Source organism: Schistocerca piceifrons, chromosome 2 (assembly GCF_021461385.2).
Source record: "Schistocerca piceifrons isolate TAMUIC-IGC-003096 chromosome 2, iqSchPice1.1, whole genome shotgun sequence".
Lineage (NCBI taxonomy): Eukaryota > Metazoa > Arthropoda > Insecta > Orthoptera > Acrididae > Schistocerca > Schistocerca piceifrons.
In genome coordinates, this window is record NC_060139.1 from 882,414,250 (window position 1) to 882,430,809 (window position 16,560).

A 16,560-nucleotide genomic window follows, 5' to 3' on the forward strand; every position below is an offset into this window, starting at 1 on the left:
TCCCACATTTAGAGCTAGCTGCTACCATTCATCACACCAGCAGGAAATGTTCTCTAAGTCATCTTGTATCTTCCTACAGTCACTCAACTTCGACACCTTACCGTACACCACAACATTATCAGCAAACAACCTCGGGTTTCTGCCCAACCCGGCCACCAAACCATTTATGTGTACAGAGAACAACAACGGTCCTAGCGCACTTCTCTGGGGCACTCCTGACAATACCCTTCTCTCTGATGAACACTCGCCGACGAGGACAACATACTGTGATCTTCGAGCCACTCGTATGTCCATACGCTCGTACCTCTGTTAACAGCCTGCAAACGGGCACACTGTTCAATGCTTTCCGGAAATCCAGAAATATGGAATCTGCCTGTTGACCTCCATCCACAGTTCACAGTGTATCATGTGAGAAAAGGGCAAGCTGAGTTTCGCATGACTGATGCTTTCTAAAACCATGCCGATTCGTGGATGTAAGCTTCTCAGTCTCAAGAAAAATTAAATCCGAATTTGGGCAGATTTAGAAGGGCTGAAATTTCCATGGTGCATTTGTCTCTCAGGCGGCATCCTATGACTACTTCACATTCGAAGTCACTGATCTCTCCTCACCTAGGCCCCCGCTGTTACTGCTTATTCTTTCATTCTGGCGGGTCCGCTTCCCATGACAGCTGGTGGTCAGTACCGCACTAAATATTACGCAACACATTTGCGAAAAATGAATGAAGTTCATGCTTTTCTAGGTGCTACCAGCAAACCAGCTAGCACAATGACCGTGCTTAGGGAGTTAGAAAGAAGGTCAGGCAGCTCGTGAAAGCTACACATTTCTTTCTGCACTCACTGTTGAACAACACGTGGTGTAAAGAGCGACGCCACAGGACTATCTATGACTGGAAATTAATGATTTGGAGTGATGAACCACGTTACACACTGTTGATATTCGATGGAGGTCTTTTGGGTTTGGAGAACGCCTGGAGAACTTCACTTGCCATCACGTGCAGAGCCAACAGTGAAGCTCGGAGAAGATTGTGTTACGGTTAGGGACTGTTTCTCGTGGTTAAGGTGTGGTCCCTTTGTTGCGCTTACGAAAACTTTAAATGTGGAAGGATATCAACATATTTTATAGCAGTGTGTACTGCGAAAACCAGAGCAAAATCTCGGGGTCGATGAGTATATTAGCGTACCAATTGCACCCTTTCATAAAGCAGCATCTGTGACGCAATGGATAATAACACTTCTGGTATGGACTAGCATGACCGTAGTCCGAACTGAAGCCAGTGGAACATCTTTGGGATGGGTTAGAACGTCGACTTTGTTCCACAATCCAGCGTCCATCATCTCTGGTCTCAGCTCTTGAGGAAGACTGGGCTGCCATTCCTGCACAGGCATTCAGACACCTAACTGCAGGAGTCCCAAGCAGAGTTCAAGCCATTATAAGGACGGAGCATGGACACATCCCATATTAAAGTCAAGTGACCGGTTACTTTTGATAGATGGCGTAAATGCAAAGCGCCAACAACGGGCAGATAAAGATTATACACCGAACCCCCAAAGAAACTGGTATATGCACACGTATTGAAACACAGAGATATGTAAACAGGCAGAATACGGCGCTGCGGCCGGGAACGCCTATATAAGACATAAAGTGTGTGGCGCAGTTGTTACAGCGGTTATCAAGATTTAAGTGAACGTGGTGTTATAGTCACCGCACGAGCGACGGCACACAGCATCTCCGAGGAAGCGATGAAGTGGGGACTTTCCCGTACGAGCATTTCACGAGTGTATCACGAATATTACGAACACGGTAAAACATAAAGCTCCGACATCGCCGCAGCCGGGAAAAGATGCTGCAAGTACAGCACCAACGACGACTGAAGAGAATCGTTCAACGTGACGTAAGTGCAACCCTTCCGCAAATTGCTGCAGATTTCAGTATTGGGCCACCAACAAATGCCTGCTTGCAAACTATTCAACGAAGCATCATTGATATGGGCTTTCGGAGCCGAAGGCTCACTCGTGTACCCTTGATGACTGTGCGACACAAAGCTTTGCACCTCGCCTGAGCCAGTCAACATCGACGTTGGATTGTTGATGACTGGAAACATGTTACCTGGTCGGACGAGTCTCGTTTCAGATTGTGTCGAGTGGATGGATGTATGGAGAACACCTCATGAATCCATGGACCCTCCTGTCAGCAGGGTACTGTTCAAGGTGGTGGAGGCTCTGTAATAGTGTGGGGTGTGTGCACTTGGAGTGATATGGGGCCCCTGATAGGTCTAGATACGACTCTGACAGGTGACACGTACCTAAGCATCCTGTCTGATCACCTGCATCCGTTCATGTCCATTGCGCGTTCCGATGGAGTTGGTCAATTCCAGCAGGATAATGCCACACCCCACACTTCCAGAATTTCCACAGAGTGGCTCCAGGAACACTGTCCCGAGTTTAAACACTTCCTCTGGCCACCAAATTCCCCAGACAAGAGCATTATTGAGCATATATGGGACGCCTTGCTACGTGCTGTTAAAAGAGATCCCCACCCCCTCGTACTCTCACGGATTTATGGAGAGCCCTACAAGATTCATGGTGTCATTTCCCTCCAGTACTACTTCAGACATTAGTCGAGTCCATGCCAAGTCGTGTTGCGGCAATTCTGTGTGCTTGCGGGGGCCCTACACGATATTAGGTAGTTGTACCAGTTTCTTTGTATATCGAGAGGCCATCAAAACAATCCACTGATTTACTGCGATACACCCTGTGGAGTCCGCAGCTCGTGGTTATGCGGTAGTGTTCTCGCTTCCCGCGCCCGGGTTCCCGGGTTCGATTCCCGGCAGGGTCAGGGATTTTCTCTGCCTCGTGATGACTGGGTATTGTGTGATGTCTTTAGGTTAGTTAGGTTTAAGTAGTTCTAAGTTCTAGGGGACTGATGACCATAGATGTTAAGTCCCATAGTGCTCAGAGCCACACCCTGTGGATAGCAATGTTCAGCAATTGCTGGCTATTATAAAAATTATTTTTGAGTAACTCTCATCTTACGCAGAAATAACACAACATTATCGAACAATTTAAGATGTTGTTTTTGTTTCTCAATATTGACTGAAGATAATTCCAGGAAGTTATTAATTTTGCTTATGCATTTATTTTTTAAAAGTATGTTCCCACAACAGGGTCACGCCAACTCTCGAAAATACAACTAGAACATTTGAACAAAATTTTGTGGTCTTTCTAACTTGAAATTACTGTATGTGCTCTGCTTTTCTGATACGAGCGCTAAGCCTAGCGAAGACTTATATCTGAGTTATCAGATGTCAAGTCGCACACAGTCACTCCTGAGCTTCTAATCTTTACTGAAATTATCGGGTAAGATTTCCATTCTGTCATACATAGACTGTTGGTTGTTATGCTACACATTATATCACTACCATTGTTCGTCCCACCCGAGCTGCCATATTAAGACACTTTGCATTCGCCTGGTTTTTGCGGTCTTTCAACGCATTATCTGTAGTGCTTACGGGTTAATTACTTTGTATTTGTTTCAAATCCGTATTGCAGACGAATGCTACTGAATGCTGCTGCAAAATTGACATCTTTTAAAATGCCCACAACAGAACTGAAATTAGGACTGCAGGCAACAGGAATTATGTAGTTCGCTAATGGTTCTTTCTTCTATTCTGTAATGGGATTCACGTCGTAGCGGAAATATTTTGCAAGCCTTGGTTTGCATTTTGCTCAGGCGCGCGGGATGGGGGAGCTTCATTTTCTTTCTTTCAAAGCTACACGCATGTTATCTTCAGGAGTCCTTCTCCACTTCTCCATGTTTGTACCTTGCTGTCCACTTTCAAACGTATTACGGTCCATGGATTCAATTACCTGAGATAAAACGTTAATTTAGCATAATAACAGAACAGCTGGGGGGCGTTCTGTACGGTCCGCATTCTCAGAAGCGTCGTAATTATCTCATTGCTCTCGCTGACCATAATTGACGCAGGAAATTTCATTTCTTGCAGCCGGGGCAGTGCCTGACAACTAAAAACAGTAATTAATGGGTTCCAGGAACGAAGTAGTACTAGCCCCCGCGTTAGTCTCCGGCAGCTATATCCCACTCTGTATGGCGAAGCGCACTTCTTGGTATCACTTTGAAATATGTACGTCGTAAGTTTCGTGACAGCATATTTTGCTCACTTCACCCAAACTTAACCCCTTCCTGTTCCTTCCTTCCTTCCTTCCATCCTACAGCATAGCATCGAACTTACGTGAGCGACGCTAGAGTTGCATGGTTCCTTTTCGGACAAGAAACGGTTCGTAAGGAATATATCGCAGCCGTGGGCAATAAGGTAATGAAGCGAAGTCAACAAGCAACAGGTAATAGCCGGTAAAGAACTGGATTTCTTTCTCGGAAAACGAGTCACCCTTCGCCCATCTCTGCTAAGCAGCTAAACGCATCTTACGTAAGGTACGTGCAACACGGGCGATGTTCCTGGGATGGCACTAATTCCGTTTCAAAACAAAAATACGTTTCTTGTAGCTTATATAAAGATGCACTGTGATAATCATCCAGCGGACGTAAAAAGAATCTGTACACACACACACACACACACACACACACACACACACACACACACACAGTATGAGCAATAGTATTATTTTTATGGTTTTAAGGCGTGATTGACAGCTGATTTATTTCTGTGTATCCAGCTAGCACACAAAATTATCGCTCAATGGACGTAACAGTCTTTCCTATAGTGTGCATCATGACTGAGAGGAAACTAATTTTGAAACATTCTTCGCATTCACCTTTAGTAACCACTGGCAACCCACTTTCTTCTCGACGACTTAACGTGAATAGTGAGCGAAGACTGTATGACGTTCCCGGAAAACAAAAATCTCCTCTTAAAAAATCAATATCGATTCTTTTTTTTAAAAAAATACGAGCTTATGGAGTATCGGAGCAGACATGTGATTGGATTCAGGACCTTCTTGCAGATAGAATTCAACACGTCGATCTTGACGGAACAAATCTAAATGTAGTATCCGGGGTACCACAGGGAAGTGTGATAGGACCGTTGCTGTTTACAATATATATAAATAATCTAGTAGAATGCGTCGGATGCTCTTTAAGGCTATTCGCAGATGAAATACTTGTCTATACCAAAGTAGCAACGCCAGAAGATAGTAACAATTTTCAGAGCGACCTGCAGAGAATTGATAAATGGTGCAGGCTCTGGCAGTTGTCCCTGAATGTAAATAAATGTAACATACTCCCCATACACAGGAAAAGAAATCCACTACGGCCCAGCTACATTATTGATGACAAACAAATCGAGACAGCGTCTACCATAACTATCCAGAGCGATCTTACGTGGAATGATCACACAAACAGGTAGTGGGAAAAGCAGACCCCAGATCTCAGATTTTTCGGAAGAGTGTTAAGGAAATGTAACTCATCCACGAAAGAAGTGGCTTATAAGGCACTTGTTCGCCCGATTCTTGAGTACTGTTCATCTATCTGCGATCCCTATCAGGTAGGACTGATAGAAGAGATAGAGAAAATCCAACGAAGAGAGGCGCGTTTCGTCACAGGATCGTTTAGCTGGCGAGAGAGCGTTACGGAGATGCTAAACAGACTCCACTGGCGCCCACCGGGGTGGCCGAGTGGTTCTAGGCGCTACAGTCTGGAACCGCGCGACCGCTATGGTCGCAGGTTCGAATCCTGCCTCGGGCAAGAATGAGTGTGATATCCTTAGTTTAGTTAGGTTTAATTAGTTCTAAGTTCTAGGGGACTGATGACCCCAAAGTTAAGTCCCATAGTGGTCAGAGCCATTTTTTTAGACTCCACTGGCATACGTTACAAGAGAGCCATTGTGCATCACAGGGAGATTTACTATTGAAACTTCGGGACAGCACTTTTCAGGAGGAGTCGAACAACGTATTACTTCCCTCCATATACATCTCGCGTACTGACCACAAGGAGAAAATTCGATAAATTAGAGCCAATACAGAGGTTTACCGACAATCATTCTTGCCATGCAGCATTCGCGAGTGGAACTGGATTGGAGGGATCAGATAGTGCTACCGAAAGTACCCTCCACTTCAACACCGTTAGGTGGCTTGCAGAGCATGATGTAGATGTAGTTGTAGGTTTGATGACAGGACGTTTCTTGTGTGCCACCTTAGTGGTGGTCAGCAGTTTACAGGTAAAATAATTCACGCTGCAGTGAGGTTGTAAGGAGTCAGGCAAATCCAACACCTTCCATGAAAACCCTGACATGATAGCAAATCCGGCAGTACGTCACATAGCTCCGAATAAATCCTGACATTAAATTTACCAAAGTAATACGATCAATGAGTGAGCAAATGGACTAACACAAGAACGCCTAAATGCATGTCATACCTTTCCACCGTGAAACAGACGCAGTTCCGAGGGGAGAAACGAGAACAGAAGCCGAGAGCAGAGTTGTGTAGGCTAAAAGGCCCTACGATAAGGGACGGACACCCACATCGCCGGCCGATCGCCAGAGCAGCCTCCAGCCCATGTTAAAAGATAGAGCCCTCCAGAAGAACAGTGTAGATCTTACGATAACACTAAAAGGGCCACACCAGCTGCAAGTTTTAGCGTGAGACTATACGCGTCTCTGTTACGTAGCAAACATTAAAAACATTGCCCCACCATGAAAAGTATAACGTTTCTCATTGGATAGACAGAATTTTTGTAGGCAGAGCTTAAGGTTAACATTGAGATCCTGATTGGTCAGTTGAAAACACAACCAGATACCTTTTTCATAAACCCATTTCAGTAAATTGTTGTAAAGAGAAATTCGAGAGAGTTGCTACCGAGACGGCGAGGTGTGTGGAGCTGCGCCGCCTGCCACCGCTGACGCTGCCCTAACCACCGACAAGGTAATGAACGCACGCGATGCCGCATAAGAGCGCATAAGGCTTCACTCACAACTGCAGAAGTCTCATCTGTTACATCCCATTTTTACGTAATACTCGTGTCAATCGTCAATTAAACTTCATGATATTCACATTTGCTACTGGAAGTTAAAATCTGAAACGCGATGATTTTTCTGTTATATAATTATTGAGAAGCCACATCAACCACTGTAATTTACTACAAGTTAAATAAGTAATTAAAGATAATTGAGGGTCACTGTAGACCATTTTGATAGTTTTCTCTTTTATGAAACTTAATTTAAACCTAGATTATACATGTGATATGGCATATGTCATCCTTCGATTCATTGCAGAACTTGGAAACCCATTCAGGGAATATTTGTTCACATTTTTGTTGAACCTAGTTGGTTTTTATCATCCTGTATTAAAATATTTCCTTTCATCAAGAGCGCAATTCATAAACAATGAGTAGAATAAAAATTCCAATGGCAAACTTAACTGCTTTTTCGACGTTATTTTACCAGATAACTAAAAATAGGAAAGCCTTGAACCCCTTCCACTAAATTTAGTTAGTATTAAGATTCTTTTACAGGGAGTGCAGTGGAGCTGACGCTGATATCATTACCTATTTGATTATATCATCGCTAGTCTCACTGAACTCTTCTGAACTCTACATGTCATGTGTGGTCTGGCGTCTCCTTAACAGCAACAGGTCCCACGTTCAAACTGATCAATTCCCCAAAAAACATGCTCAGAGCGTCGTTGCGCGAAAGTGGTCGAGAGACACGACTTAGAACAAACAGAGGCCACGCAGAATGTTAGAAGGTCCTTAACAGCGACCGCTGTTAGGCCCGTGGTAACGCCTCCCCCGTGCTCCGCACCTGGACCTGAGTCACTGCGCAGGGACGGGAGCTCGGCTGCACTCCGGCCAGTGGGTGTGTGACGCGAGGGGTTCGAGGCCGCGCTGGGTCAAGGCCGAGCCCGCGCGCGCCAGGCCGTTCACACCGGCGCCGGGTGGCTGGCAACCGCCGGGCTTTCGCAGAAACTGCCGGTGGCAGCTCTCGAGTCCGCCGTGAGCCTCAGCCGCTGACGTCACGCTGTATCCGGGCGCCGAGCCGTGGTACTTCAGATAATCCGTCTCGTCCTCTTAAGAGCTCTCTCCGGTCGACAAGCACATTTTTTATTATAAGCAAAGTGATTAGTATACGTTATCATCGGTTGGTTCATAGATGACCTAACGCCGCCCGTGTTTGCAGACTAAATTCTGGTAATTCAGGTACACCTACACTACTGGCCATTAAAATTGCTGCACCAAGAAGAAATGCAGATGATAAACGGGTATTCACTGGACAAATATATTATACTAGAACGGACATGTGATTACATTTTCACGCAATTTGGGTGCATATATCCTGAGAAATCAGTACCAGAACAACCACATCTGGCAGTAATAACGGCCTTGATACACCTGAGCATTGAGTCAAACAGAGCTTGGATGGCGTGTAGAGGTACAGCTGCCCATGCAGCTTCAACACGATACCACAGTTCATCAAGAGTAGTGACTGGCGTATTGTGACGAGCCACTTGCTCGGCCGCCAATGACCAGAAGTTTTCACTTGGTGAGAGATTTGGAGAATGTGCTGGCCAGGGCAGCAGTCGAACATTTTCTGTATCCAGAAATGCCCGTCCGGGACCTGAAACATGCGGTCGCGCATTATCCTGCTGAAATGTAAGGTTTCGCAGGGATCGAATGAAGGGTGGAGCCACGGGTCGTAACACATCTGAAATGTAACGTCCACTGTTCAAAGTGCCGTCAATGCGGACAAGAGGCGACCGAGACGTGTAACCAATATCACCCCATACCATCACGCCGGATGATACGCCAGTATCGCGATGACGAATACACGCCTCCAATGTGCGTTCACCGCGATGTCGCCAATCACGGATGCGACCATTATGATGCTGTAAACAGAACCTGGATTCATCCGAAAAAATAACGTTTTGCCATTGGTGCACCCAGGTTCGTCGTTCAGTTCACCATCGCATGCGCTCCTGTCTGTGATCAGCGTCAAGTGTAACCGCAGCCATGGTCTCCGAGATGATAGTCCATGCTGCTGCAAACGTCGTCGAACTGTTCGTGCAGATGATTGTTGTCTCGCAAACGTCACCATCTGTTGGCTCAGGGACCGAGAAGTGGCTGCACGATCCGTTACAGCCATGCGGATAAGATGCCTGTCCTCTGGACTGCTAGTGATACGAGGCCGTTGGGATCCAGCACGGCGTTCCATATTACCCTCCTGAACCCACCGATCCCATAATCTGCTAACAGTCATTGGATCTCGACCAACGCGATCAGCAATATCGCGATACGATAAACCGCAATCGCGACAGGCTACAATCTGACCTTCATCAAAGTCGGAAGCGTGATGGTACGCATTTATCCTCCTTACACGAGGCATCATAACAACGTTTCACCAGGTCAACTGCTGTATGTGTACGAGAAATCGGTTGGAAACTTTCCTCACGTCAGCACGTTGTAGGTGTCGGCAGCGGTGCCAACCTTGTGTGAATGCTCTGAAAAGCTAATCATTTGCATATCACAGCATCTTCTTCCTGTCGGTTAAATTTTGCGTCTGTAGCACGTCATCTTCGTGGTGTAGCAATTTTAATGGCCAGTAGTGTATAACGCAAACAACTGTTCTTTACCGCACATTTGTACCGTCATCAGTAGTATTATGACTGCTACGTCTCTGCGTCAACGTTAGGCACCGCTGGCAGTTGACACCCATATTCTGTATTTGAGTCACTAACCAACTTCTACACGGAGCACGTGGGTATCTCACCACTGACTTCTAGTATCAGCCGCACGCAGTTGACGTCAACAAGTGTACGGGCCTGAAGATGACGTTGTTACAACGTTGAAACTAGTTGCCAAAATAAAATCGACTTCTTAAACACAGCTTGAGGAATTTCTTCATTTTTAATATAAATTTATACCAGCTGACGTCCCACTGTCCTCCATTTAAATATGGATGTACGAAGATACCGGGTGATCAAAAAGTCAGTATAAATTTGAAAACTGAATAAATCATGGAATAATGTAGATAGAGAGGTACAAATTGACACACATGCTCGGAATGACAGGTAGTTTTATTAGAACCAAAAAAATACAAAGGTTCAAAAAATGTCCGACAGATGGCGCTTCATCTGATCAGAATAGCAATGTTAGCATAACAAATTAAGACTAAGCAAAGATGAAGTTCTTTACAGGAAATGCTCAATATGTCCACCATCATTCCTCAACAATAGCTGTAGTGGAGGAATAATGTTGTGAACAGCACTGTAAAGCATGTCCGGAGTTATGGTGAGGCATTGGCGTCGGATGTTGTCTTTCAGCATCCCTAAAGATGTCGGTCGATCACGATACACCTGCGAATTCAGGTAACCCCAAAGCCAATAATCGCACGGACTGAGGTATGCGGACCTGGGACGAAAGTGGTGGCTGAGCACACTATCATCACCAAACGACGCGCGCAAGAGATCTTTCACGCATCTAGCAATATGGAGTGGTGCTAATAAAACCGTATGTCATTCCAAGCATGTGTGTCAATTTTTACCTCTCTATGTTCATTATTCCGTGGTTTATCCAGTTTTCAAATTTATACTGACTTTTTGATTACTCGGTATATTCTGTAACAGCGCTGAAAACTGAGGTGGATTTGTGTCCCATCGTAACAGGACACCGTATGGGCTAATTGAGGAAACCCTTGGAAAAAGGAAATTTTCCATCTCCGAGAATAAGCAACAATAGAAGTACGTTAGTAGCGCAGAGGGCCTAAACAAAAATTCCAGTGTTACGAGAGGTGTAGTACGGTCAGTGCTTACTGTGGAGACGCGAGAATGTAAAGTTCTACATCACTCGCGGAAATCGATCGTTCCAGGTTTGGTTTAATAGTACTGGCGCCGAGGGAAAAAAAATCGGGTTTTGTAAGCTAGCATCTCCCTTATCCACTTTCCCCGAGATGGGGTCTGGTGTACTCAAAACCCTTCGTATCGCCGTTTAGTCCCATAATCCCCCCTCAATCAGTCACTTCGTATATCGTCGCCAGGGAGGGTGCATCTAAAAAGTTCAAAGAAGGGCAGCACGTTTTGTATGTTCGCGAAATAGGGGAGAGAGCGTCACTGAAATGATACAGGATTAGGGCTGGACATCATTGAAAAAAGGCGTTTTTCGTTGCGACGGAATCTTCTCACGAAATTCCAATCACCAACTTTCCCCCCGAATGCGAAAATATTTTGTTGACACCGACTTACGTAGGCAGAAACGATCGCCACGATAAAATAAGAGAAATCAGAGCTCGTACAGAAATGTGTAGGTGTTCGTTCTTTCCGAGCGCTATACGAGATTGGAACAATAGAGAATTGTGAAGGTGGTTCGATGAACCCTGTGCCAGGCACTTAAATGTGATTTGCAGCGTATCCATGTAGATGTAGATGTAGTGTCGACTAGCTTAACCCAAACAGGCACGTTTACAGTCGACGACAAATTCTTTGGCCAAAGTCAAGGATGAAACCACATTTATCACAAGGTGCGACTGGGTGTTGTTGTATTGAAATAACGTCCAAACAGGGACCCGAAAATCATTAAACAACGCAAATTTCGAGCAGTGGTAGTTTTTCGTGCTGAATTTTTACGAAACTTGGAATTTTCGTATTCTTGCCACAGTGTAGAAATTGCACCACGAGGTCACCTTTTTCTGTTCTTGGGACCCATGGTGTAAAGGAGTGAATAATCCTTATATCCAGCCGGCCGGGGTGGCCGAGCGGTTCTAGACGCTACAGTCTGGAACCGCGCGACTGCTACGGTCGCAGGTTCGAATCCTGCCTCGGGCATGGATGTGTGTGATGTTCTTCGGTTAGTTAGGTTTAACTGGTTCTAAGTTCTAGGGGACTGATGACCTCAGAAGTTAAGTCCCATAGTGCTCAGAGCCATTTGAACCTCATATCCACCAACCACAAATCTACAGGGTGTACAAAAAGTCCGGGAACACTTTCAATTATTTATTGCACATGAACTAAACATTGTACAGATGTCATACATATTGCATTTTGAAGAGAAACTCTGAAAGTATTTTTTACAAACATTCGATATGCGAACCATGAGTAACCTGGCAGAAGTCAATACGGCTATCGAATTCCTGCCATACCCGTCCCAGTATGGCATCGCCGACTGTGTCAGTCGCTTCCCTTATTCTCTCCCGGAGCTCTGCCCATCACGTGGTAGAGGCGGTATACACACCAGATCTTTTAATGTGTCCCCACAGAAAAAAGTCACACGGAGTGAGATCTGGTGATCGGGGAGGCCATTTCATGAAACAGCTGTCCCCTTCTGTAGCACGGCCGATCCATCAATGCGGCAGCTTCGTGTTCAGGTACCCACGAACTTCACGATGTAACTGGGGTGGAGCCCCATCCTGCTGAAAGATGAACGGAGAGTCCGATTACATTTGAGGTATCAGCCATTGCTGCAACATGTCCAAGTAGGAATATCCAGTGACAGTGCTCTTGGCTAAGAAGAATGGCCCGTGCAGTTTTCGGTGTGACAAAAAACATTTACCTTTGGGGAATCACGCTCAGATTCAGTGCATGTGTGGATGCTTTGTACCCCAGATTCGACAATTATGCCTGTTCACTTTCCCCTTAGTGTGGAAAAGTGGCTTCGTCGCTAAAAATTAAGCTATCAACAATGCCATCCGCATCCTGATTCAATTGTTTCAACTGCGAACAAAACTCAAAACGCTTGTCTTTGTCGTCGTCATTGAGCTTCTACACTAGCTCCAATTTGAATGGTTTCATAGATAGCTTCTGTCGCAGGACATTCCACACTGTCACTGGAACCTTTTCGAGTTCACGGGATGCATGACGCACTGATTTCTTTGCACTCCTTATGAATGTCTCTCGTACGCGCTCCACATTCACTTCACTCACACTGGTACGTCCGCTTCTCTTTGCCGGGCAAAAGCAACCCGTCGTAAAGAATGTTTTGTGCCAATGGTAAATGGCCTTCCTTGTTGGTGGCTTCTTACCGTACTTAGTTCTAAACATCCGTTGAACAGCTGTAACACACTTGTTTTTGTCGAACTCGAACGCACAGAAAGCTCGCTCCGCACCTCAACTCGTCAAGTTTGCGACTAGCGCTGACTATCGGTAAATTACCAAACTACGCTGTGGCGGTATACATTAAAAAAAAAAAAAAACTTTCATCTTTTTCTTCAAAATGACATTTGTATGATATATGTGCAATGTTTGGTTCTTGTGCAATAAATAATTGAAAGCGTTTCCGGACTTTAGAGAGAACGCATTTGGCAAGGTGTACATTCTTCCAAACTCAGCTTGGGGCCAAGTACATATCACGTCTCACAAATAAAGATGTAAGGTAAATGTCGGAGTAGTCCTACCAAACGGTTCCCATTTAAGTTTCCTATTGGAAGGACTAAGGCGCCCCCTCTCTCCTCAGAACATCTGAAGAATAAAAGATCGCATCGCTTTGCAATGTGAACATCTGCAATTCGTAGCAGCCGTGGCTGCCAATGAAATACAACACACCGCCACGTGCGTCTCATGGCCGGTATCACGCTCCAGAGGGCACGATGAGGATAAAAAGCAGCCGCCTAATGCTCATGTGGCCGTCACAGCAACTAAGGACAAACGGGAGAAGTCCCAACGAAGCCTGCCGCCGACTTGTGGCTCTTTCAGGTGGTCGTAGTAATTCAAGGCGTTGAGGATTCAGAGTTCTCACTCAGCAGCAAGCGCTACCTCAGGTAAGCTGGAAACGTACAAGTCTCATCCTTCAACACACTGCTGATGATACACAGGATGCGTCAAAAAGAATCATATAGATTTGAAATAATCATAACTATCATGTTATTTGAGACGTGTGCTTGAACAAAGGTACTGTTGGAAAGAGTTTTAAATGGTTCCCGCTAGGTTAACAACAGTGTGAGCCCACTTCAGTTCTAGTAAAAATGGTGTCGGGGAAACATAAAGCGTTTTGTGTTCTACGTTTTGCGCTGTACGCATCACTAATAACTGTTCCGCGTCACTTTCGTACTAGGTATGGTGTGAATCCTCCTACAAGGCAATTCGCCGGGCCGTCCCGTAGTGTCTGACACAGACGTCGAACGCGTCCGCCATAGTTTCACAAAGAATCCGCAGAAATCCGTTTGCCGTGCAGCTCAACAGCTCAGCATGCTCCCGATGTCCGTTTGGCGTGTGTTACGTCTATGTTTACACATGAAACCATACAAAATTCAGCTGCTGCAAGCTCTTCGTGAAGGTGACAAACAGCAACGTGTGGAGTTTTGTAATTTTGTTCTTGGCAAGACGGAGGATGGCAGTTTTCTCCCACGCACAGCGTTTAGTGACGAGGCAAAATCCCATTTAAATGGAAAGGTGAACCGTCATAACGTGAGGTTGTACAACATAAGAGGGACTCTCCAAAATTTAATGTGTTTTGGGTAGTTTCACGGGAAAAGGTATATGGTCCATTTTTATTTACCGGGAACACTGTTACAGGAAGCACATAGCTCGATATACTTGAGAAATTTCTTTTCCCACAGTTGGAGACTTCATTTGCCAACAAGATGGGGCACCGCATCACTGACATCTGGAAGTGCGGGGAACTTTTGAATCGAGTGATTACTGACCGGTCGCACTGGACCAAATGATTCAGCCTTACATTACTGGCCTCCAAGGTCACCAGACCTGACTTTATGTGATTATTTCTTATGTGAGTTTATTAAAGACTTTGTTTATGTGCGTCCTTTACCAACAACAATGAATGAACTAGGACATAGCATAACGGCAGTTGTGGAAATTGTAACTCAAGACAAGCTCGTTGCAGTGTGGGAGCTATTTGAATACCGGATTTATATATGTCGTGCATCTGAGGGAAGGCGTATTGAACACCTTTGAACAGGTGTGACAAAAAAAAGCTTTTTGAGTCCCCCATTCATCAAAAAAAGAAAAGTCACTGTATATCTCTATTAGTTTCAGAAATATAGACGTGCCAAATCGGATGATACACCATGTGTTTCAGATAGATGACTTCCAACTATTATTTGATCCTCCAAATGCTCACATCTGCTTTGTAAAACATTAGAAAACTTAGGCGCATCCATTCTTACTTTGCTACAGCATAGGACAACAGCCAATACAGGTGTAAAAAAAAAAAGAAATCAAGAACACCGTCAGTTGTAAGTTCATCTCGATTTTGTGTTACAGGCTACCGCTTTCGACGATATAGTTCACCATCAACAGGCCCTCTGTACCAGATAGTGGCTAAATTTTCCAGTGACAAACGTAAATGTGTCACATGTCAAAATAACAAAATTTTAATTTTGTCTTAGAGGTGCTGTCACTTGTTAATATCGCGCGTACGTAAGCAGATCTGAAGATTGGATATTTTCGCAAATGACACACAGACGTTTTCCATTGGAAAATTCAGCCACTTCGAGTATAGAGGGCTTGATGATAGCGTGTTATATCGCCGAAACCCGTAGCCCATAACATAAATTGAAGACGAATTTAGAGCTTACAGTATTCTTGCTAGTGTTTACATTAGAATACTTTTCTTCATTGAATGACCACTTTACCCAGTACCTGCCTCTCGTATTGCTTATGGCCAACAGGAAAATTCTGTCTCCAGTGCGCTTAGGTAATAAGTACCAATGAAAAATAACGTGTGCATCGACAGTGTGGCAGGCACTTCTCCGGGAACTCAGCAATGATTTCCTTGATTTTTAGTTGTGACGTTAGAAACCGTAATTTCAGTGTCTGATAGCTTCAGAAAATACTATTATGGAATAATTGTATTACTCATCTCACCGTTAATGATTGATGGAACCAGTTTCGCCTTTCGTAAGGATTTAGCCGCGAAGCAGGAATTTATTGTTAATTTTATCTCATATCGCGTATTTCTTCCAAGAGTGTGGAAGCGATTTTATATCATGAAACCCATAATGTTAATGTTATAGTCTTTATTGAGCCTGAAGTGGAAATTTCAGATTTACGAAGCAATTATGCACAGACGCAGCCAAGAAAGAGGTCTGTGGGGCAATAATTTTTTTTAACTCATTAATTTGCTTGTTTCGTTGCTATCCCATGTCTCGCCTGTTTTGTGATAATCTGCAGAATTCTACTCACCGATTTTACCCAACAAATTTGATCCTTCTTACCTCTCTTTATTTGTGTTTTTTTTCTGTTCCTTCGAAAGCAACCTACTCCTGTATGCCATAGAAATTTTCCATTCATCTTGGCTCTCCTTCTGGTAAGGGTTTCCTAGGTACCTTTCTCTTTACGTATTCGTATCTGTGCCATATCGTTAGGTACTATTACACTCTATGTTTAACATCCTTGCGTCGCTAAAACGAACATTTGAAAGGCCAAATGGTGTTAGTAAAGTACAGACTGTCCTTTGTGTTAGTACTGAGATAAATACGAGTAAAGGAGAGTTTTTCGGAAATGACCCTCCTTGTCGGTGTTGCTACGTGAGTTCAACAACCTACTGAAGACATGCAAACAGCTGTGAAAGCAGACACAAGCCTGTGTTTGTATCGCGGGATGCGCTGCTACAGCGTGCAAAACACTTGGCGACCCACTTCAAACCTC

At 44.7% G+C, this 16,560-nt stretch overlaps 1 protein-coding gene across 1 annotated transcript in view; it reads right to left on the minus strand.

Moving 5' to 3' along the window:
* The window catches only part of LOC124775499 (Ig-like and fibronectin type-III domain-containing protein 1), a 1,067,132-nt gene that overhangs the window by 919,067 nt on the left and 131,505 nt on the right, over positions 1-16,560 (minus strand). The window lies entirely within an intron of this gene.